The sequence below is a fragment of the Pristiophorus japonicus genome, chromosome 1 (genome assembly GCF_044704955.1).
Source record: "Pristiophorus japonicus isolate sPriJap1 chromosome 1, sPriJap1.hap1, whole genome shotgun sequence".
Lineage (NCBI taxonomy): Eukaryota > Metazoa > Chordata > Chondrichthyes > Pristiophoridae > Pristiophorus > Pristiophorus japonicus.
In genome coordinates, this window is record NC_091977.1 from 475,677,133 (window position 1) to 475,701,644 (window position 24,512).

Genomic DNA, 24,512 nt, shown 5'->3' on the forward strand with positions numbered 1-24,512 from the left:
GCTCCAATCGACGTTACTGAGCAAATAGCAGGCGAGCAAGGGCAGGACTGGAAGCCATGGATATGGTGAAAGACGCCGAGAAGAGCTCGAGCCTGCGCAAGGGAAGCGACTTGAGCGCAACGTCGCAGCCGCCACGAGCGTGAGGGAGCAGGCGAGAGCCCTTTCTGACTGATGGACAGATGACTTCTATTGCCTGAGGCTTTGCCTGAAAGAAAGTGCTGGCTCTTTACATGCATTGCTGCTCAAAGGCACTCCCTGCTGACACACACATGCAAGTGTTCAAGCAAAACGGCGAAGGCACTGTCCTGTGCCTCAGCTGCAACATGTTCAGCTGAAAACTGCTCGTCATATTATGAGCTCTGCCTTTAGCGAATTGCCACTTACCACGCACATACTTACTTCAAAAGAATGCGCACTGCTTCAAGACGGAGTGCAACCAACCACCTAAGGACGACTTTGCTTTGCTTTGTTTTCGACTGCACTGCTCCGCTCCCCACCTGTCAATCGAAGGGAAGCGGCAGAGGTGCCTATCTTTGGTGATTCTCTGCCGCATGCCTTTCAATGCTGCCCGTCTTGTGTACTTCCTGATGTCGCAGCTATTTTTCACAGCCTGGGCCGGCGGCGCAATGGATACCGCGTCTGACTACGGATTAGAAGATTGCAGGTTCGGCTCCTACCTGGCTCGAGCATTTTTGCAATCTTTGCATTCTGGCTTTGGATGCCACGGAAGCGAACATAGTTGGTCACATTCTCCAGTTACTCAGCTGACAAGTGTCTTCTTAGTGCAGTAGGCAGCGTGTCAGTCTCATAATCTGAAGGTCCTGAGTTCGATCCTTAGAGAAGGCGTTGATACTTGCATAGAAGTTTTTCCTTCTTTCATTTCAGCTGCATTCATGCAAAAATCGGAAAGTTTTGCTGCGACAGCACACCAAAGGATTTGATGTCCCTCAGCCTGCGGTGACCTTCAGAAGCAGATGGGCTCACACCACACCTGACACAACTCTTGCGTCTGAACAATTACCCGAGCCAAAAGAAAAGTGGAGAATGCGGGCATTGATCCCGCTACCTCTCACATGCAAAGCGAGCGCTCTACCATTTGAGCTAATTCCCCATTCATGTCTGGCATTAGCTCCCAGTTTGCATCTGACTAGCCCCTTATCACTTGCCTCCTCGCTATTCCACGACCAGCAGAAATCTCCTGCTTCAGGTTGGCCTGCTCACTGAACACTTTCAATGCTTTGCTCCAATCGACGTTACTGAGCAATAGCAGGCGAGCAAGGGCAGGACTGGAAGCCATGGATATGGTGAAAGACGCCGAGAAGAGCTCGAGCCTGCGCAAGGGAAGCGACTTGAGCGCAACGTCGCAGCCGCCACGAGCGAGAGGGAGCAGGCGAGAGCCCTTTCTGACTGATGGACAGATGACTTCTATTGCCTGAGGCTTTGCCTGAAAGAAAGTGCTGGCTCTTTACATGCATTGCTGCTCAAAGGCACTCCCTGCTGACACACACATGCAAGTGTTCAAGCAAAACGGCGAAGGCACTGTCCTGTGCCTCAGCTGCAACATGTTCAGCTGCAAACTGCTCGTCATATTATGAGCTCTGCCTTTAGCGAATTGCCACTTACCACGCACATACTTACTTCAAAAGAATGCGCACTGCTTCAAGACGGAGTGCAACCAACCACCTAAGGACGACTTTGCTTTGCTTTGTTTTCGACTGCACTGCTCCGCTCCCCACCTGTCAATCGAAGGGAAGCGGCAGAGGTGCCTATCTTTGGTGATTCTCTGCCGCATGCCTTTCAATGCTGCCCGTCCTGTGTACTTCCTGATGTCGCAGCTATTTTTCACAGCCTGGGCCGGCGGCGCAATGGATAACGCGTCTGACTACTGATTAGAAGATTGCAGGTTCGGCTCCTACCTGGCTCGAGCATTTTTGCAATCTTTGCATTCTGGCTTTGGATGCCACGGAAGCGAACATAGTTGGTCACATTCTCCAGTTACTCAGCTGACAAGTGTCTTCTTAGCGCAGTAGGCAGCGTGTCAGTCTCATAATCTGAAGGTCCTGAGTTTGATCCTTAGAGAAGGCGTTGATACTTGCATAGAAGTTTTTCCTTCTTTCATTTCAGCTGCATTCATGCAAAAATCGGAAAGTTTTGCTGCGACAGCACACCAAAGGATTTGATGTCCCTCAGCCTGCGGTGACCTTCAGAAGCAGATGGGCTCACACCACACCTGACACAACTCTTGCGTCTGAACAATTACCCGAGCCAAAAGAAAAGTGGAGAATGCGGGCATTGATCCCGCTACCTCTCACATGCAAAGCGAGCGCTCTACCATTTGAGCTAATTCCCCATTCACGTCTGGCATTAGCTCCCAGTTTGCATCTGACTAGCCCCTTATCACTTGCCTCCTCGCTATTCCACGACCAGCAGAAATCTCCTGCTTCAGGTTGGCCTGCTCACTGAACACTTTCAATGCTTTGCTCCAATCGACGTTACTGAGCAAATAGCAGGCGAGCAAGGGCAGGACTGGAAGCCATGGATATGGTGAAAGACGCCGAGAAGAGCTCGAGCCTGCGCAAGGGAAGCGACTTGAGCGCAACGTCGCAGCCGCCACGAGCGAGAGGGAGCAGGCGAGAGCCCTTTCTGACTGATGGACAGATGACTTCTATTGCCTGAGGCTTTGCCTGAAAGAAAGTGCTGGCTCTTTACATGCATTGCTGCTCAAAGGCACTCCCTGCTGACACACACATGCAAGTGTTCAAGCAAAACGGCGAAGGCACTGTCCTGTGCCTCAGCTGCAACATGTTCAGCTGAAAACTGCTCGTCATATTATGAGCTCTGCCTTTAGCGAATTGCCACTTACCACGCACATACTTACTTCAAAAGAATGCGCACTGCTTCAAGACGGAGTGCAACCAACCACCTAAGGACGACTTTGCTTTGCTTTGTTTTCGACTGCACTGCTCCGCTCCCCACCTGTCAATCGAAGGGAAGCGGCAGAGGTGCCTATCTTTGGTGATTCTCTGCCGCATGCCTTTCAATGCTGCCCGTCCTGTGTACTTCCTGATGTCGCAGCTATTTTTCACAGCCTGGGCCGGCGGCGCAATGGATAACGCGTCTGACTACGGATTAGAAGATTGCAGGTTCGGCTCCTACCTGGCTCGAGCATTTTTGCAATCTTTGCATTCTGGCTTTGGATGCCACGGAAGCGAACATAGTTGGTCACATTCTCCAGTTACTCAGCTGACAAGTGTCTTCTTAGCGCAGTAGGCAGCGTGTCAGTCTCATAATCTGAAGGTCCTGAGTTTGATCCTTAGAGAAGGCGTTGATACTTGCATAGAAGTTTTTCCTTCTTTCATTTCAGCTGCATTCATGCAAAAATCGGAAAGTTTTGCTGAGACAGCACACCAAAGGATTTGATGTCCCTCAACCTGCGGTGACCTTCAGAAGCAGATGGGCTCACACCACACCTGACACAACTCTTGCGTCTGAACAATTACCCGAGCCAAAAGAAAAGTGGAGAATGCGGGCATTGATCCCGCTACCTCTCACATGCAAAGCGAGCGCTCTACCATTTGAGCTAATTCCCCATTCACGTCTGGCATTAGCTCCCAGTTTGCATCTGACTAGCCCCTTATCACTTGCCTCCTCGCTATTCCACGACCAGCAGAAATCTCCTGCTTCAGGTTGGCCTGCTCACTGAACACTTTCAATGCTTTGCTCCAATCGACGTTACTGAGCAATAGCAGGCGAGCAAGGGCAGGACTGGAAGCCATGGATATGGTGAAAGACGCCGAGAAGAGCTCGAGCCTGCGCAAGGGAAGCGACTTGAGCGCAACGTCGCAGCCGCCACGAGCGAGAGGGAGCAGGCGAAAGCCCTTTCTGACTGATGGACAGATGACTTCTATTGCCTGAGGCTTTGCCTGAAAGAAAGTGCTGGCTCTTTACATGCATTGCTGCTCAAAGGCACTCCCTGCTGACACACACATGCAAGTGTTCAAGCAAAACGGCGAAGGCACTGTCCTGTGCCTCAGCTGCAACATGTTCAGCTGCAAACTGCTCGTCATATTATGAGCTCTGCCTTTAGCGAATTGCCACTTACCACGCACATACTTACTTCAAAAGAATGCGCACTGCTTCAAGACGGAGTGCAACCAACCACCTAAGGACGACTTTGCTTTGCTTTGTTTTCGACTGCACTGCTCCGCTCCCCACCTGTCAATCGAAGGGAAGCGGCAGAGGTGCCTATCTTTGGTGATTCTCTGCCGCATGCCTTTCAATGCTGCCCGTCCTGTGTACTTCCTGATGTCGCAGCTATTTTTCACAGCCTGGGCCGGCGGCGCAATGGATAACGCGTCTGACTACGGATTAGAAGATTGCAGGTTCGGCTCCTACCTGGCTCGAGCATTTTTGCAATCTTTGCATTCTGGCTTTGGATGCCACGGAAGCGAACATAGTTGGTCACATTCTCCAGTTACTCAGCTGACAAGTGTCTTCTTAGCGCAGTAGGCAGCGTGTCAGTCTCATAATCTGAAGGTCCTGAGTTTGATCCTTAGAGAAGGCGTTGATACTTGCATAGAAGTTTTTCCTTCTTTCATTTCAGCTGCATTCATGCAAAAATCGGAAAGTTTTGCTGCGACAGCACACCAAAGGATTTGATGTCCCTCAGCCTGCGGTGACCTTCAGAAGCAGATGGGCTCACACCACACCTGACACAACTCTTGCGTCTGAACAATTACCCGAGCCAAAAGAAAAGTGGAGAATGCGGGCATTGATCCCGTTACCTCTCACATGCAAAGCGAGCGCTCTACCATTTGAGCTAATTCCCCATTCACGTCTGGCATTAGCTCCCAGTTTGCATCTGACTAGCCCCTTATCACTTGCCTCCTCGCTATTCCACGACCAGCAGAAATCTCCTGCTTCAGGTTGGCCTGCTCACTGAACACTTTCAATGCTTTGCTCCAATCGACGTTACTGAGCAAATAGCAGGCGAGCAAGGGCAGGACTGGAAGCCATGGATATGGTGAAAGACGCCGAGAAGAGCTCGAGCCTGCGCAAGGGAAGCGACTTGAGCGCAACGTCGCAGCCGCCACGAGCGTGAGGGAGCAGGCGAGAGCCCTTTCTGACTGATGGACAGATGACTTCTATTGCCTGAGGCTTTGCCTGAAAGAAAGTGCTGGCTCTTTACATGCATTGCTGCTCAAAGGCACTCCCTGCTGACACACACATGCAAGTGTTCAAGCAAAACGGCGAAGGCACTGTCCTGTGCCTCAGCTGCAACATGTTCAGCTGAAAACTGCTCGTCATATTATGAGCTCTGCCTTTAGCGAATTGCCACTTACCACGCACATACTTACTTCAAAAGAATGCGCACTGCTTCAAGACGGAGTGCAACCAACCACCTAAGGACGACTTTGCTTTGCTTTGTTTTCGACTGCACTGCTCCGCTCCCCACCTGTCAATCGAAGGGAAGCGGCAGAGGTGCCTATCTTTGGTGATTCTCTGCCGCATGCCTTTCAATGCTGCCCGTCTTGTGTACTTCCTGATGTCGCAGCTATTTTTCACAGCCTGGGCCGGCGGCGCAATGGATACCGCGTCTGACTACGGATTAGAAGATTGCAGGTTCGGCTCCTACCTGGCTCGAGCATTTTTGCAATCTTTGCATTCTGGCTTTGGATGCCACGGAAGCGAACATAGTTGGTCACATTCTCCAGTTACTCAGCTGACAAGTGTCTTCTTAGTGCAGTAGGCAGCGTGTCAGTCTCATAATCTGAAGGTCCTGAGTTCGATCCTTAGAGAAGGCGTTGATACTTGCATAGAAGTTTTTCCTTCTTTCATTTCAGCTGCATTCATGCAAAAATCGGAAAGTTTTGCTGCGACAGCACACCAAAGGATTTGATGTCCCTCAGCCTGCGGTGACCTTCAGAAGCAGATGGGCTCACACCACACCTGACACAACTCTTGCGTCTGAACAATTACCCGAGCCAAAAGAAAAGTGGAGAATGCGGGCATTGATCCCGCTACCTCTCACATGCAAAGCGAGCGCTCTACCATTTGAGCTAATTCCCCATTCATGTCTGGCATTAGCTCCCAGTTTGCATCTGACTAGCCCCTTATCACTTGCCTCCTCGCTATTCCACGACCAGCAGAAATCTCCTGCTTCAGGTTGGCCTGCTCACTGAACACTTTCAATGCTTTGCTCCAATCGACGTTACTGAGCAATAGCAGGCGAGCAAGGGCAGGACTGGAAGCCATGGATATGGTGAAAGACGCCGAGAAGAGCTCGAGCCTGCGCAAGGGAAGCGACTTGAGCGCAACGTCGCAGCCGCCACGAGCGAGAGGGAGCAGGCGAGAGCCCTTTCTGACTGATGGACAGATGACTTCTATTGCCTGAGGCTTTGCCTGAAAGAAAGTGCTGGCTCTTTACATGCATTGCTGCTCAAAGGCACTCCCTGCTGACACACACATGCAAGTGTTCAAGCAAAACGGCGAAGGCACTGTCCTGTGCCTCAGCTGCAACATGTTCAGCTGCAAACTGCTCGTCATATTATGAGCTCTGCCTTTAGCGAATTGCCACTTACCACGCACATACTTACTTCAAAAGAATGCGCACTGCTTCAAGACGGAGTGCAACCAACCACCTAAGGACGACTTTGCTTTGCTTTGTTTTCGACTGCACTGCTCCGCTCCCCACCTGTCAATCGAAGGGAAGCGGCAGAGGTGCCTATCTTTGGTGATTCTCTGCCGCATGCCTTTCAATGCTGCCCGTCCTGTGTACTTCCTGATGTCGCAGCTATTTTTCACAGCCTGGGCCGGCGGCGCAATGGATAACGCGTCTGACTACTGATTAGAAGATTGCAGGTTCGGCTCCTACCTGGCTCGAGCATTTTTGCAATCTTTGCATTCTGGCTTTGGATGCCACGGAAGCGAACATAGTTGGTCACATTCTCCAGTTACTCAGCTGACAAGTGTCTTCTTAGCGCAGTAGGCAGCGTGTCAGTCTCATAATCTGAAGGTCCTGAGTTTGATCCTTAGAGAAGGCGTTGATACTTGCATAGAAGTTTTTCCTTCTTTCATTTCAGCTGCATTCATGCAAAAATCGGAAAGTTTTGCTGCGACAGCACACCAAAGGATTTGATGTCCCTCAGCCTGCGGTGACCTTCAGAAGCAGATGGGCTCACACCACACCTGACACAACTCTTGCGTCTGAACAATTACCCGAGCCAAAAGAAAAGTGGAGAATGCGGGCATTGATCCCGCTACCTCTCACATGCAAAGCGAGCGCTCTACCATTTGAGCTAATTCCCCATTCACGTCTGGCATTAGCTCCCAGTTTGCATCTGACTAGCCCCTTATCACTTGCCTCCTCGCTATTCCACGACCAGCAGAAATCTCCTGCTTCAGGTTGGCCTGCTCACTGAACACTTTCAATGCTTTGCTCCAATCGACGTTACTGAGCAAATAGCAGGCGAGCAAGGGCAGGACTGGAAGCCATGGATATGGTGAAAGACGCCGAGAAGAGCTCGAGCCTGCGCAAGGGAAGCGACTTGAGCGCAACGTCGCAGCCGCCACGAGCGTGAGGGAGCAGGCGAGAGCCCTTTCTGACTGATGGACAGATGACTTCTATTGCCTGAGGCTTTGCCTGAAAGAAAGTGCTGGCTCTTTACATGCATTGCTGCTCAAAGGCACTCCCTGCTGACACACACATGCAAGTGTTCAAGCAAAACGGCGAAGGCACTGTCCTGTGCCTCAGCTGCAACATGTTCAGCTGAAAACTGCTCGTCATATTATGAGCTCTGCCTTTAGCGAATTGCCACTTACCACGCACATACTTACTTCAAAAGAATGCGCACTGCTTCAAGACGGAGTGCAACCAACCACCTAAGGACGACTTTGCTTTGCTTTGTTTTCGACTGCACTGCTCCGCTCCCCACCTGTCAATCGAAGGGAAGCGGCAGAGGTGCCTATCTTTGGTGATTCTCTGCCGCGTGCCTTTCAATGCTGCCCGTCCTGTGTACTTCCTGATGTCGCAGCTATTTTTCACAGCCTGGGCCGGCGGTGCAATGGATAACGCGTCTGACTACGGATTAGAAGATTGCAGGTTCGGCTCCTACCTGGCTCGAGCATTTTTGCAATCTTTGCATTCTGGCTTTGGATGCCACGGAAGCGAACATAGTTGGTCACATTCTCCAGTTACTAAGCTGGCAAGTGTCTTCTTAGCGCAGTAGGCAGCGTGTCAGTCTCAGAATCTGAAGGTCCTGAGTTCGATCCTTAGAGAAGGCATTGATACTTGCATAGAAGTTTTTCCTTCTTTCATTTCAGCTGCATTCATGCAAAAATCGGAAAGTTTTGCTGCGACAGCACACCAAAGGATTTGATGTCCCTCAGCCTGCGGTGACCTTCAGAAGCAGATGGGCTCACACCACACCTGACACAACTCTTGCGTCTGAACAATTACCCGAGCCAAAAGAAAAGTGGAGAATGCGGGCATTGATCCCGCTACCTCTCACATGCAAAGCGAGCGCTCTACCATTTGAGCTAATTCCCCATTCACGTCTGGCATTAGCTCCCAGTTTGCATCTGACTAGCCCCTTATCACTTGCCTCCTCGCTATTCCACGACCAGCAGAAATCTCCTGCTTCAGGTTGGCCTGCTCACTGAACACTTTCAATGCTTTGCTCCAATCGACGTTACTGAGCAATAGCAGGCGAGCAAGGGCAGGACTGGAAGCCATGGATATGGTGAAAGACGCCGAGAAGAGCTCGAGCCTGCGCAAGGGAAGCGACTTGAGCGCAACGTCGCAGCCGCCACGAGCGAGAGGGAGCAGGCGAGAGCCCTTTCTGACTGATGGACAGATGACTTCTATTGCCTGAGGCTTTGCCTGAAAGAAAGTGCTGGCTCTTTACATGCATTGCTGCTCAAAGGCACTCCCTGCTGACACACACATGCAAGTGTTCAAGCAAAACGGCGAAGGCACTGTCCTGTGCCTCAGCTGCAACATGTTCAGCTGCAAACTGCTCATCATATTATGAGCTCTGCCTTTAGCGAATTGCCACTTACCACGCACATACTTACTTCAAAAGAATGCGCACTGCTTCAAGACGGAGTGCAACCAACCACCTAAGGACGACTTTGCTTTGCTTTGTTTTCGACTGCACTGCTCCGCTCCCCACCTGTCAATCGAAGGGAAGCGGCAGAGGTGCCTATCTTTGGTGATTCTCTGCCGCATGCCTTTCAATGCTGCCCGTCCTGTGTACTTCCTGATGTCGCAGCTATTTTTCACAGCCTGGGCCGGCGGCGCAATGGATAACGCGTCTGACTACGGATTAGAAGATTGCAGGTTCGGCTCCTACCTGGCTCGAGCATTTTTGCAATCTTTGCATTCTGGCTTTGGATGCCACGGAAGCGAACATAGTTGGTCACATTCTCCAGTTACTAAGCTGGCAAGTGTCTTCTTAGCGCAGTAGGCAGCGTGTCAGTCTCAGAATCTGAAGGTCCTGAGCTCGATCCTTAGAGAAGGCATTGATACTTGCATAGAAGTTTTTCCTTCTTTCATTTCAGCTGCATTCATGCAAAAATCGGAAAGTTTTGCTGCGACAGCACACCAAAGGATTTGATGTCCCTCAGCCTGCGGTGACCTTCAGAAGCAGATGGGCTCACACCACACCTGACACAACTCTTGCGTCTGAACAATTACCCGAGCCAAAAGAAAAGTGGAGAATGCGGGCATTGATCCCGCTACCTCTCACATGCAAAGCGAGCGCTCTACCATTTGAGCTAATTCCCCATTCATGTCTGGCATTAGCTCCCAGTTTGCATCTGACTAGCCCCTTATCACTTGCCTCCTCGCTATTCCACGACCAGCAGAAATCTCCTGCTTCAGGTTGGCCTGCTCACTGAACACTTTCAATGCTTTGCTCCAATCGACGTTACTGAGCAATAGCAGGCGAGCAAGGGCAGGACTGGAAGCCATGGATATGGTGAAAGACGCCGAGAAGAGCTCGAGCCTGCGCAAGGGAAGCGACTTGAGCGCAACGTCGCAGCCGCCACGAGCGAGAGGGAGCAGGCGAGAGCCCTTTCTGACTGATGGACAGATGACTTCTATTGCCTGAGGCTTTGCCTGAAAGAAAGTGCTGGCTCTTTACATGCATTGCTGCTCAAAGGCACTCCCTGCTGACACACACATGCAAGTGTTCAAGCAAAACGGCGAAGGCACTGTCCTGTGCCTCAGCTGCAACATGTTCAGCTGCAAACTGCTCGTCATATTATGAGCTCTGCCTTTAGCGAATTGCCACTTACCACGCACATACTTACTTCAAAAGAATGCGCACTGCTTCAAGACGGAGTGCAACCAACCACCTAAGGACGACTTTGCTTTGCTTTGTTTTCGACTGCACTGCTCCGCTCCCCACCTGTCAATCGAAGGGAAGCGGCAGAGGTGCCTATCTTTGGTGATTCTCTGCCGCATGCCTTTCAATGCTGCCCGTCTTGTGTACTTCCTGATGTCGCAGCTATTTTTCACAGCCTGGGCCGGCGGCGCAATGGATACCGCGTCTGACTACGGATTAGAAGATTGCAGGTTCGGCTCCTACCTGGCTCGAGCATTTTTGCAATCTTTGCATTCTGGCTTTGGATGCCACGGAAGCGAACATAGTTGGTCACATTCTCCAGTTACTCAGCTGACAAGTGTCTTCTTAGTGCAGTAGGCAGCGTGTCAGTCTCATAATCTGAAGGTCCTGAGTTCGATCCTTAGAGAAGGCGTTGATACTTGCATAGAAGTTTTTCCTTCTTTCATTTCAGCTGCATTCATGCAAAAATCGGAAAGTTTTGCTGCGACAGCACACCAAAGGATTTGATGTCCCTCAGCCTGCGGTGACCTTCAGAAGCAGATGGGCTCACACCACACCTGACACAACTCTTGCGTCTGAACAATTACCCGAGCCAAAAGAAAAGTGGAGAATGCGGGCATTGATCCCGCTACCTCTCACATGCAAAGCGAGCGCTCTACCATTTGAGCTAATTCCCCATTCACGTCTGGCATTAGCTCCCAGTTTGCATCTGACTAGCCCCTTATCACTTGCCTCCTCGCTATTCCACGACCAGCAGAAATCTCCTGCTTCAGGTTGGCCTGCTCACTGAACACTTTCAATGCTTTGCTCCAATCGACGTTACTGAGCAAATAGCAGGCGAGCAAGGGCAGGACTGGAAGCCATGGATATGGTGAAAGACGCCGAGAAGAGCTCGAGCCTGCGCAAGGGAAGCGACTTGAGCGCAACGTCGCAGCCGCCACGAGCGTGAGGGAGCAGGCGAGAGCCCTTTCTGACTGATGGACAGATGACTTCTATTGCCTGAGGCTTTGCCTGAAAGAAAGTGCTGGCTCTTTACATGCATTGCTGCTCAAAGGCACTCCCTGCTGACACACACATGCAAGTGTTCAAGCAAAACGGCGAAGGCACTGTCCTGTGCCTCAGCTGCAACATGTTCAGCTGAAAACTGCTCGTCATATTATGAGCTCTGCCTTTAGCGAATTGCCACTTACCACGCACATACTTACTTCAAAAGAATGCGCACTGCTTCAAGACGGAGTGCAACCAACCACCTAAGGACGACTTTGCTTTGCTTTGTTTTCGACTGCACTGCTCCGCTCCCCACCTGTCAATCGAAGGGAAGCGGCAGAGGTGCCTATCTTTGGTGATTCTCTGCCGCGTGCCTTTCAATGCTGCCCGTCCTGTGTACTTCCTGATGTCGCAGCTATTTTTCACAGCCTGGGCCGGCGGTGCAATGGATAACGCGTCTGACTACGGATTAGAAGATTGCAGGTTCGGCTCCTACCTGGCTCGAGCATTTTTGCAATCTTTGCATTCTGGCTTTGGATGCCACGGAAGCGAACATAGTTGGTCACATTCTCCAGTTACTAAGCTGGCAAGTGTCTTCTTAGCGCAGTAGGCAGCGTGTCAGTCTCAGAATCTGAAGGTCCTGAGTTCGATCCTTAGAGAAGGCATTGATACTTGCATAGAAGTTTTTCCTTCTTTCATTTCAGCTGCATTCATGCAAAAATCGGAAAGTTTTGCTGCGACAGCACACCAAAGGATTTGATGTCCCTCAGCCTGCGGTGACCTTCAGAAGCAGATGGGCTCACACCACACCTGACACAACTCTTGCGTCTGAACAATTACCCGAGCCAAAAGAAAAGTGGAGAATGCGGGCATTGATCCCGCTACCTCTCACATGCAAAGCGAGCGCTCTACCATTTGAGCTAATTCCCCATTCATGTCTGGCATTAGCTCCCAGTTTGCATCTGACTAGCCCCTTATCACTTGCCTCCTCGCTATTCCACGACCAGCAGAAATCTCCTGCTTCAGGTTGGCCTGCTCACTGAACACTTTCAATGCTTTGCTCCAATCGACGTTACTGAGCAATAGCAGGCGAGCAAGGGCAGGACTGGAAGCCATGGATATGGTGAAAGACGCCGAGAAGAGCTCGAGCCTGCGCAAGGGAAGCGACTTGAGCGCAACGTCGCAGCCGCCACGAGCGAGAGGGAGCAGGCGAGAGCCCTTTCTGACTGATGGACAGATGACTTCTATTGCCTGAGGCTTTGCCTGAAAGAAAGTGCTGGCTCTTTACATGCATTGCTGCTCAAAGGCACTCCCTGCTGACACACACATGCAAGTGTTCAAGCAAAACGGCGAAGGCACTGTCCTGTGCCTCAGCTGCAACATGTTCAGCTGCAAACTGCTCGTCATATTATGAGCTCTGCCTTTAGCGAATTGCCACTTACCACGCACATACTTACTTCAAAAGAATGCGCACTGCTTCAAGACGGAGTGCAACCAACCACCTAAGGACGACTTTGCTTTGCTTTGTTTTCGACTGCACTGCTCCGCTCCCCACCTGTCAATCGAAGGGAAGCGGCAGAGGTGCCTATCTTTGGTGATTCTCTGCCGCATGCCTTTCAATGCTGCCCGTCCTGTGTACTTCCTGATGTCGCAGCTATTTTTCACAGCCTGGGCCGGCGGCGCAATGGATAACGCGTCTGACTACGGATTAGAAGATTGCAGGTTCGGCTCCTACCTGGCTCGAGCATTTTTGCAATCTTTGCATTCTGGCTTTGGATGCCACGGAAGCGAACATAGTTGGTCACATTCTCCAGTTACTCAGCTGACAAGTGTCTTCTTAGCGCAGTAGGCAGCGTGTCAGTCTCATAATCTGAAGGTCCTGAGTTCGATCCTTAGAGAAGGCGTTGATACTTGCATAGAAGTTTTTCCTTCTTTCATTTCAGCTGCATTCATGCAAAAATCGGAAAGTTTTGCTGCGACAGCACACCAAAGGATTTGATGTCCCTCAGCCTGCGGTGACCTTCAGAAGCAGATGGGCTCACACCACACCTGACACAACTCTTGCGTCTGAACAATTACCCGAGCCAAAAGAAAAGTGGAGAATGCGGGCATTGATCCCGCTACCTCTCACATGCAAAGCGAGCGCTCTACCATTTGAGCTAATTCCCCATTCACGTCTGGCATTAGCTCCCAGTTTGCATCTGACTAGCCCCTTATCACTTGCCTCCTCGCTATTCCACGACCAGCAGAAATCTCCTGCTTCAGGTTGGCCTGCTCACTGAACACTTTCAATGCTTTGCTCCAATCGACGTTACTGAGCAAATAGCAGGCGAGCAAGGGCAGGACTGGAAGCCATGGATATGGTGAAAGACGCCGAGAAGAGCTCGAGCCTGCGCAAGGGAAGCGACTTGAGCGCAACGTCGCAGCCGCCACGAGCGTGAGGGAGCAGGCGAGAGCCCTTTCTGACTGATGGACAGATGACTTCTATTGCCTGAGGCTTTGCCTGAAAGAAAGTGCTGGCTCTTTACATGCATTGCTGCTCAAAGGCACTCCCTGCTGACACACACATGCAAGTGTTCAAGCAAAACGGCGAAGGCACTGTCCTGTGCCTCAGCTGCAACATGTTCAGCTGAAAACTGCTCGTCATATTATGAGCTCTGCCTTTAGCGAATTGCCACTTACCACGCACATACTTACTTCAAAAGAATGCGCACTGCTTCAAGACGGAGTGCAACCAACCACCTAAGGACGACTTTGCTTTGCTTTGTTTTCGACTGCACTGCTCCGCTCCCCACCTGTCAATCGAAGGGAAGCGGCAGAGGTGCCTATCTTTGGTGATTCTCTGCCGCGTGCCTTTCAATGCTGCCCGTCCTGTGTACTTCCTGATGTCGCAGCTATTTTTCACAGCCTGGGCCGGCGGTGCAATGGATAACGCGTCTGACTACGGATTAGAAGATTGCAGGTTCGGCTCCTACCTGGCTCGAGCATTTTTGCAATCTTTGCATTCTGGCTTTGGATGCCACGGAAGCGAACATAGTTGGTCACATTCTCCAGTTACTAAGCTGGCAAGTGTCTTCTTAGCGCAGTAGGCAGCGTGTCAGTCTCAGAATCTGAAGGTCCTGAGTTCGATCCTTAGAGAAGGCATTGATACTTGCATAGAAGTTTTTCCTTCTTTCATTTCAGCTGCATTCATGCAAAAATCGGAAAGTTTTGCTGCGACAGCACACCAAAGGATTTGATGTCCCTCAGCCTGCGGTGACCTTCAGAAGCAGATGGGCTCACACCACACCTGACACAACTCTTGCGTCTGAACAATTACCCGAGCCAAAAGAAAAGTGGAGAATGCGGGCATTGATCCCGCTACCTCTCACATGCAAAGCGAGCGCTCTACCATTTGAGCTAATTCCCCATTCATGTCTGGCATTAGCTCCCAGTTTGCATCTGACTAGCCCCTTATCACTTGCCTCCTCGCTATTCCACGACCAGCAGAAATCTCCTGCTTCAGGTTGGCCTGCTCACTGAACACTTTCAATGCTTTGCTCCAATCGACGTTACTGAGCAATAGCAGGCGAGCAAGGGCAGGACTGGAAGCCATGGATATGGTGAAAGACGCCGAGAAGAGCTCGAGCCTGCGCAAGGGAAGCGACTTGAGCGCAACGTCGCAGCCGCCACGAGCGAGAGGGAGCAGGCGAAAGCCCTTTCTGACTGATGGACAGATGACTTCTATTGCCTGAGGCTTTGCCTGAAAGAAAGTGCTGGCTCTTTACATGCATTGCTGCTCAAAGGCACTCCCTGCTGACACACACATGCAAGTGTTCAAGCAAAACGGCGAAGGCACTGTCCTGTGCCTCAGCTGCAACATGTTCAGCTGCAAACTGCTCGTCATATTATGAGCTCTGCCTTTAGCGAATTGCCACTTACCACGCACATACTTACTTCAAAAGAATGCGCACTGCTTCAAGACGGAGTGCAACCAACCACCTAAGGACGACTTTGCTTTGCTTTGTTTTCGACTGCACTGCTCCGCTCCCCACCTGTCAATCGAAGGGAAGCGGCAGAGGTGCCTATCTTTGGTGATTCTCTGCCGCATGCCTTTCAATGCTGCCCGTCTTGTGTACTTCCTGATGTCGCAGCTATTTTTCACAGCCTGGGCCGGCGGCGCAATGGATACCGCGTCTGACTACGGATTAGAAGATTGCAGGTTCGGCTCCTACCTGGCTCGAGCATTTTTGCAATCTTTGCATTCTGGCTTTGGATGCCACGGAAGCGAACATAGTTGGTCACATTCTCCAGTTACTCAGCTGACAAGTGTCTTCTTAGTGCAGTAGGCAGCGTGTCAGTCTCATAATCTGAAGGTCCTGAGTTCGATCCTTAGAGAAGGCGTTGATACTTGCATAGAAGTTTTTCCTTCTTTCATTTCAGCTGCATTCATGCAAAAATCGGAAAGTTTTGCTGCGACAGCACACCAAAGGATTTGATGTCCCTCAGCCTGCGGTGACCTTCAGAAGCAGATGGGCTCACACCACACCTGACACAACTCTTGCGTCTGAACAATTACCCGAGCCAAAAGAAAAGTGGAGAATGCGGGCATTGATCCCGCTACCTCTCACATGCAAAGCGAGCGCTCTACCATTTGAGCTAATTCCCCATTCATGTCTGGCATTAGCTCCCAGTTTGCATCTGACTAGCCCCTTATCACTTGCCTCCTCGCTATTCCACGACCAGCAGAAATCTCCTGCTTCAGGTTGGCCTGCTCACTGAACACTTTCAATGCTTTGCTCCAATCGACGTTACTGAGCAATAGCAGGCGAGCAAGGGCAGGACTGGAAGCCATGGATATGGTGAAAGACGCCGAGAAGAGCTCGAGCCTGCGCAAGGGAAGCGACTTGAGCGCAACGTCGCAGCCGCCACGAGCGAGAGGGAGCAGGCGAGAGCCCTTTCTGACTGATGGACAGATGACTTCTATTGCCTGAGGCTTTGCCTGAAAGAAAGTGCTGGCTCTTTACATGCATTGCTGCTCAAAGGCACTCCCTGCTGACACACACATGCAAGTGTTCAAGCAAAACGGCGAAGGCACTGTCCTGTGCCTCAGCTGCAACATGTTCAGCTGCAAACTGCTCGTCATATTATGAGCTCTGCCTTTAGCGAATTGCCACTTACCACGCACATACTTACTTCAAAAGAATGCGCACTGCTTCAAGACGGAGTGCAACCAACCACCTAAGGACGACTTTGCTTTGCTTTGTTTTCGACTGCACTGCTCCGCTCCCCACCTGTCAATCGAAGGGAAGCGGCAGAGGTGCCTATCTTTGGTGATTCTCTGCCGCATGCCTTTCAATGCTGCCCGTCCTGTGTACTTCCTGATGTCGCAGCTATTTTTCACAGCCTGGGCCGGCGGCGCAATGGATAACGCGTCTGACTACGGATTAGAAGATTGCAGGTTCGGCTCCTACCTGGCTCGAGCATTTTTGCAATCTTTGCATTCTGGCTTTGGATGCCACGGAAGCGAACATAGTTGGTCACATTCTCCAGTTACTCAGCTGACAAGTGTCTTCTTAGCGCAGTAGGCAGCGTGTCAGTCTCATAATCTGAAGGTCCTGAGTTTGATCCTTAGAGAAGGCGTTGATACTTGCATAGAAGTTTTTCCTTCTTTCATTTCAGCTGCATTCATGCAAAAATCGGAAAGTTTTGCTGCGACAGCACACCAAAGGATTTGATGTCCCTCAGCCTGCGGTGACCTTCAGAAGCAGATGGGCTCACACCACACCTGACACAACTCTTGCGTCTGAACAATTACCCGAGCCAAAAGAAAAGTGGAGAATGCGGGCATTGATCCCGCTACCTCTCACATGCAAAGCGAGCGCTCTACCATTTGAGCTAATTCCCCATTCACGTCTGGCATTAGCTCCCAGTTTGCATCTGACTAGCCCCTTATCACTTGCCTCCTCGCTATTCCACGACCAGCAGAAATCTCCTGCTTCAGGTTGGCCTGCTCACTGAACACTTTCAATGCTTTGCTCCAATCGACGTTACTGAGCAAATAGCAGGCGAGCAAGGGCAGGACTGGAAGCCATGGATATGGTGAAAGACGCCGAGAAGAGCTCGAGCCTGCGCAAGGGAAGCGACTTGAGCGCAACGTCGCAGCCGCCACGAGCGTGAGGGAGCAGGCGAGAGCCCTTTCTGACTGATGGACAGATGACTTCTATTGCCTGAGGCTTTGCCTGAAAGAAAGTGCTGGCTCTTTACATGCATTGCTGCTCAAAGGCACTCCCTGCTGACACACACATGCAAGTGTTCAAGCAAAACGGCGAAGGCACTGTCCTGTGCCTCAGCTGCAACATGTTCAGCTGAAAACTGCTCGTCATATTATGAGCTCTGCCTTTAGCGAATTGCCACTTACCACGCACATACTTACTTCAAAAGAATGCGCACTGCTTCAAGACGGAGTGCAACCAACCACCTAAGGACGACTTTGCTTTGCTTTGTTTTCGACTGCACTGCTCCGCTCCCCACCTGTCAATCGAAGGGAAGCGGCAGAGGTGCCTATCTTTGGTGATTCTCTGCCGCGTGCCTTTCAATGCTGCCCGTCCTGTGTACTTCCTGATGTCGCAGCTATTTTTCACAGCCTGGGCCGGCGGTGCAATGGATAACGCGTCTGACTACGGATTAGAAGATTGCAGGTTCGGCTCCTACCTGGCTCGAGCATTTTTGCAATCTTTGCATTCTGGCTTTGGATGCCACGGAAGCGAACATAGTTGGTCACATTCTCCAGTTACTAAGCTGGCAAGTGTCTTCTTAGCGCAGTAGGCAGCGTGTCAGTCTCAGAATCTGAAGGTCCTGAGTTCGATCCTTAGAGAAGGCATTGATACTTGCATAGAAGTTTTTCCTTCTTTCATTTCAGCTGCATTCATGCAAAAATCGGAAAGTTTTGCTGCGACAGCACACCAAAGGATTTGATGTCCCTCAGCCTGCGGTGACCTTCAGAAGCAGATGGGCTCACACCACACCTGACACAACTCTTGCGTCTGAACAATTACCCGAGCCAAAAGAAAAGTGGAGAATGCGGGCATTGATCCCGCTACCTCTCACATGCAAAGCGAGCGCTCTACCATTTGAGCTAATTCCCCATTCATGTCTGGCATTAGCTCCCAGTTTGCATCTGACTAGCCCCTTATCACTTGCCTCCTCGCTATTCCACGACCAGCAGAAATCTCCTGCTTCAGGTTGGCCTGCTCACTGAACACTTTCAATGCTTTGCTCCAATCGACGTTACTGAGCAATAGCAGGCGAGCAAGGGCAGGACTGGAAGCCATGGATATGGTGAAAGACGCCGAGAAGAGCTCGAGCCTGCGCAAGGGAAGCGACTTGAGCGCAACGTCGCAGCCGCCACGAGCGAGAGGGAGCAGGCGAGAGCCCTTTCTGACTGATGGACAGATGACTTCTATTGCCTGAGGCTTTGCCTGAAAGAAAGTGCTGGCTCTTTACATGCATTGCTGCTCAAAGGCACTCCCTGCTGACACACACATGCAAGTGTTCAAGCAAAACGGCGAAGGCACTGTCCTGTGCCTCAGCTGCAACATGTTCAGCTGCAAACTGCTCGTCATATTATGAGCTCTGCCTTTAGCGAATTGCCACTTACCACGCACATACTTACTTCAAAAGAATGCGCACTGCTTCAAGACGGAGTGCAACCAACCACCTAAGGACGACTTTGCTTTGCTTTGTTTTCGACTGCACTGCTCCGCTCCCCACCTGTCAATCGAAGGGAAGCGGCAGAGGTGCCTATCTTTGGTGATTCTCTGCCGCATGCCTTTCAATGCTGCCCGTCCTGTGTACTTCCTGATGTCGCAGCTATTTTTCACAGCCTGGGCCGGCGGCGCAATGGATAACGCGTCTGACTACGGATTAGAAGATTGCAGGTTCGGCTCCTACCTGGCTCGAGCATTTTTGCAATCTTTGCATTCTGGCTTTGGATGCCACGGAAGCGAACATAGTTGGTCACATTCTCCAGTTACTCAGCTGACAAGTGTCTTCTTAGCGCAGTAGGCAGCGTGTCAGTCTCATAATCTGAAGGTCCTGAGTTTGATCCTTAGAGAAGGCGTTGATACTTGCATAGAAGTTTTTCCTTCTTTCATTTCAGCTGCATTCATGCAAAAATCGGAAAGTTTTGCTGCGACAGCACACCAAAGGATTTGATGTCCCTCAGCCTGCGGTGACCTTCAGAAGCAGATGGGCTCACACCACACCTGACACAACTCTTGCGTCTGAACAATTACCCGAGCCAAAAGAAAAGTGGAGAATGCGGGCATTGATCCCGCTACCTCTCACATGCAAAGCGAGCGCTCTACCATTTGAGCTAATTCCCCATTCACGTCTGGCATTAGCTCCCAGTTTGCATCTGACTAGCCCCTTATCACTTGCCTCCTCGCTATTCCACGACCAGCAGAAATCTCCTGCTTCAGGTTGGCCTGCTCACTGAACACTTTCAATGCTTTGCTCCAATCGACGTTACTGAGCAAATAGCAGGCGAGCAAGGGCAGGACTGGAAGCCATGGATATGGTGAAAGACGCCGAGAAGAGCTCGAGCCTGCGCAAGGGAAGCGACTTGAGCGCAACGTCGCAGCCGCCACGAGCGTGAGGGAGCAGGCGAGAGCCCTTTCTGACTGATGGACAGATGACTTCTATTGCCTGAGGCTTTGCCTGAAAGAAAGTGCTGGCTCTTTACATGCATTGCTGCTCAAAGGCACTCCCTGCTGACACACACATGCAAGTGTTCAAGCAAAACGGCGAAGGCACTGTCCTGTGCCTCAGCTGCAACATGTTCAGCTGAAAACTGCTCGTCATATTATGAGCTCTGCCTTTAGCGAATTGCCACTTACCACGCACATACTTACTTCAAAAGAATGCGCACTGCTTCAAGACGGAGTGCAACCAACCACCTAAGGACGACTTTGCTTTGCTTTGTTTTCGACTGCACTGCTCCGCTCCCCACCTGTCAATCGAAGGGAAGCGGCAGAGGTGCCTATCTTTGGTGATTCTCTGCCGCGTGCCTTTCAATGCTGCCCGTCCTGTGTACTTCCTGATGTCGCAGCTATTTTTCACAGCCTGGGCCGGCGGTGCAATGGATAACGCGTCTGACTACGGATTAGAAGATTGCAGGTTCGGCTCCTACCTGGCTCGAGCATTTTTGCAATCTTTGCATTCTGGCTTTGGATGCCACGGAAGCGAACATAGTTGGTCACATTCTCCAGTTACTCAGCTGACAAGTGTCTTCTTAGTGCAGTAGGCAGCGTGTCAGTCTCATAATCTGAAGGTCCTGAGTTCGATCCTTAGAGAAGGCGTTGATACTTGCATAGAAGTTTTTCCTTCTTTCATTTCAGCTGCATTCATGCAAAAATCGGAAAGTTTTGCTGCGACAGCACACCAAAGGATTTGATGTCCCTCAGCCTGCGGTGACCTTCAGAAGCAGATGGGCTCACACCACACCTGACACAACTCTTGCGTCTGAACAATTACCCGAGCCAAAAGAAAAGTGGAGAATGCGGGCATTGATCCCGCTACCTCTCACATGCAAAGCGAGCGCTCTACCATTTGAGCTAATTCCCCATTCATGTCTGGCATTAGCTCCCAGTTTGCATCTGACTAGCCCCTTATCACTTGCCTCCTCGCTATTCCACGACCAGCAGAAATCTCCTGCTTCAGGTTGGCCTGCTCACTGAACACTTTCAATGCTTTGCTCCAATCGACGTTACTGAGCAATAGCAGGCGAGCAAGGGCAGGACTGGAAGCCATGGATATGGTGAAAGACGCCGAGAAGAGCTCGAGCCTGCGCAAGGGAAGCGACTTGAGCGCAACGTCGCAGCCGCCACGAGCGAGAGGGAGCAGGCGAGAGCCCTTTCTGACTGATGGACAGATGACTTCTATTGCCTGAGGCTTTGCCTGAAAGAAAGTGCTGGCTCTTTACATGCATTGCTGCTCAAAGGCACTCCCTGCTGACACACACATGCAAGTGTTCAAGCAAAACGGCGAAGGCACTGTCCTGTGCCTCAGCTGCAACATGTTCAGCTGCAAACTGCTCGTCATATTATGAGCTCTGCCTTTAGCGAATTGCCACTTACCACGCACATACTTACTTCAAAAGAATGCGCACTGCTTCAAGACGGAGTGCAACCAACCACCTAAGGACGACTTTGCTTTGCTTTGTTTTCGACTGCACTGCTCCGCTCCCCACCTGTCAATCGAAGGGAAGCGGCAGAGGTGCCTATCTTTGGTGATTCTCTGCCGCATGCCTTTCAATGCTGCCCGTCCTGTGTACTTCCTGATGTCGCAGCTATTTTTCACAGCCTGGGCCGGCGGCGCAATGGATAACGCGTCTGACTACGGATTAGAAGATTGCAGGTTCGGCTCCTACCTGGCTCGAGCATTTTTGCAATCTTTGCATTCTGGCTTTGGATGCCACGGAAGCGAACATAGTTGGTCACATTCTCCAGTTACTCAGCTGACAAGTGTCTTCTTAGCGCAGTAGGCAGCGTGTCAGTCTCATAATCTGAAGGTCCTGAGTTTGATCCTTAGAGAAGGTGTTGATACTTGCATAGAAGTTTTTCCTTCTTTCATTTCAGCTGCATTCATGCAAAAATCGGAAAGTTTTGCTGCGACAGCACACCAAAGGATTTGATGTCCCTCAGCCTGCGGTGACCTTCAGAAGCAGATGGGCTCACACCACACCTGACACAACTCTTGCGTCTGAACAATTACCCGAGCCAAAAGAAAAGTGGAGAATGCGGGCATTGATCCCGCTACCTCTCACATGCAAAGCGAGCGCTCTACCATTTGAGCTAATTCCCCATTCACGTCTGGCATTAGCTCCCAGTTTGCATCTGACTAGCCCCTTATCACTTGCCTCCTCGCTATTCCACGACCAGCAGAAATCTCCTGCTTCAGGTTGGCCTGCTCACTGAACACTTTCAATGCTTTGCTCCAATCGACGTTACTGAGCAAATAGCAGGCGAGCAAGGGCAGGACTGGAAGCCATGGATATGGTGAAAGACGCCGAGAAGAGCTCGAGCCTGCGCAAGGGAAGCGACTTGAGCGCAACGTCGCAGCCGCCACGAGCGTGAGGGAGCAGGCGAAAGCCCTTTCTGACTGATGGACAGATGACTTCTATTGCCTGAGGCTTTGCCTGAAAGAAAGTGCTGGCTCTTTACATGCATTGCTGCTCAAAGGCACTCCCTGCTGACACACACATGCAAGTGTTCAAGCAAAACGGCGAAGGCACTGTCCTGTGCCTCAGCTGCAACATGTTCAGCTGAAAACTGCTCGTCATATTATGAGCTCTGCCTTTAGCGAATTGCCACTTACCACGCACATACTTACTTCAAAAGAATGCGCACTGCTTCAAGACGGAGTGCAACCAACCACCTAAGGACGACTTTGCTTTGCTTTGTTTTCGACTGCACTGCTCCGCTCCCCACCTGTCAATCGAAGGGAAGCGGCAGAGGTGCCTATCTTTGGTGATTCTCTGCCGCGTGCCTTTCAATGCTGCCCGTCCTGTGTACTTCCTGATGTCGCAGCTATTTTTCACAGCCTGGGCCGGCGGTGCAATGGATAACGCGTCTGACTACGGATTAGAAGATTGCAGGTTCGGCTCCTACCTGGCTCGAGCATTTTTGCAATCTTTGCATTCTGGCTTTGGATGCCACGGAAGCGAACATAGTTGGTCACATTCTCCAGTTACTAAGCTGGCAAGTGTCTTCTTAGCGCAGTAGGCAGCGTGTCAGTCTCAGAATCTGAAGGTCCTGAGCTCGATCCTTAGAGAAGGCATTGATACTTGCATAGAAGTTTTTCCTTCTTTCATTTCAGCTGCATTCATGCAAAAATCGGAAAGTTTTGCTGCGACAGCACACCAAAGGATTTGATGTCCCTCAGCCTGCGGTGACCTTCAGAAGCAGATGGGCTCACACCACACCTGACACAACTCTTGCGTCTGAACAATTACCCGAGCCAAAAGAAAAGTGGAGAATGCGGGCATTGATCCCGCTACCTCTCACATGCAAAGCGAGCGCTCTACCATTTGAGCTAATTCCCCATTCATGTCTGGCATTAGCTCCCAGTTTGCATCTGACTAGCCCCTTATCACTTGCCTCCTCGCTATTCCACGACCAGCAGAAATCTCCTGCTTCAGGTTGGCCTGCTCACTGAACACTTTCAATGCTTTGCTCCAATCGACGTTACTGAGCAATAGCAGGCGAGCAAGGGCAGGACTGGAAGCCATGGATATGGTGAAAGACGCCGAGAAGAGCTCGAGCCTGCGCAAGGGAAGCGACTTGAGCGCAACGTCGCAGCCGCCACGAGCGAGAGGGAGCAGGCGAGAGCCCTTTCTGACTGATGGACAGATGACTTCTATTGCCTGAGGCTTTGCCTGAAAGAAAGTGCTGGCTCTTTACATGCATTGCTGCTCAAAGGCACTCCCTGCTGACACACACATGCAAGTGTTCAAGCAAAACGGCGAAGGCACTGTCCTGTGCCTCAGCTGCAACATGTTCAGCTGCAAACTGCTCGTCATATTATGAGCTCTGCCTTTAGCGAATTGCCACTTACCACGCACATACTTACTTCAAAAGAATGCGCACTGCTTCAAGACGGAGTGCAACCAACCACCTAAGGACGACTTTGCTTTGCTTTGTTTTCGACTGCACTGCTCCGCTCCCCACCTGTCAATCGAAGGGAAGCGGCAGAGGTGCCTATCTTTGGTGATTCTCTGCCGCATGCCTTTCAATGCTGCCCGTCCTGTGTACTTCCTGATGTCGCAGCTATTTTTCACAGCCTGGGCCGGCGGCGCAATGGATAACGCGTCTGACTACGGATTAGAAGATTGCAGGTTCGGCTCCTACCTGGCTCGAGCATTTTTGCAATCTTTGCATTCTGGCTTTGGATGCCACGGAAGCGAACATAGTTGGTCACATTCTCCAGTTACTCAGCTGACAAGTGTCTTCTTAGCGCAGTAGGCAGCGTGTCAGTCTCATAATCTGAAGGTCCTGAGTTTGATCCTTAGAGAAGGCGTTGATACTTGCATAGAAGTTTTTCCTTCTTTCATTTCAGCTGCATTCATGCAAAAATCGGAAAGTTTTGCTGCGACAGCACACCAAAGGATTTGATGTCCCTCAGCCTGCGGTGACC

The 24,512-nt window shown here is 51.0% G+C and overlaps 5 non-coding genes across 5 annotated transcripts; all 5 read left to right on the forward strand.

The window, feature by feature from the left end:
- The first annotated feature begins 8,210 nt into the window (after nt 1-8,210).
- Nucleotides 8,211-8,283, forward strand: trnal-cag (transfer RNA leucine (anticodon CAG)). The gene has a single exon. It is a non-coding gene; the product is annotated as a tRNA-Leu (tRNA).
- A 3,645-nt stretch (nt 8,284-11,928) lies between these two features.
- Nucleotides 11,929-12,001, forward strand: trnal-cag (transfer RNA leucine (anticodon CAG)). The gene has a single exon. It is a non-coding gene; the product is annotated as a tRNA-Leu (tRNA).
- A 1,166-nt stretch (nt 12,002-13,167) lies between these two features.
- trnam-cau (transfer RNA methionine (anticodon CAU)) lies at nt 13,168-13,240 on the forward strand. Its single transcript has one exon. It is a non-coding gene; the product is annotated as a tRNA-Met (tRNA).
- A 1,167-nt stretch (nt 13,241-14,407) lies between these two features.
- On the forward strand, nt 14,408-14,480 carry trnal-cag (transfer RNA leucine (anticodon CAG)). Its single transcript has one exon. It is a non-coding gene; the product is annotated as a tRNA-Leu (tRNA).
- Nucleotides 14,481-18,125: 3,645 nt separating this feature from the next.
- trnal-cag (transfer RNA leucine (anticodon CAG)) lies at nt 18,126-18,198 on the forward strand. The gene has a single exon. It is a non-coding gene; the product is annotated as a tRNA-Leu (tRNA).
- Nucleotides 18,199-24,512: the final 6,314 nt, after the last annotated feature.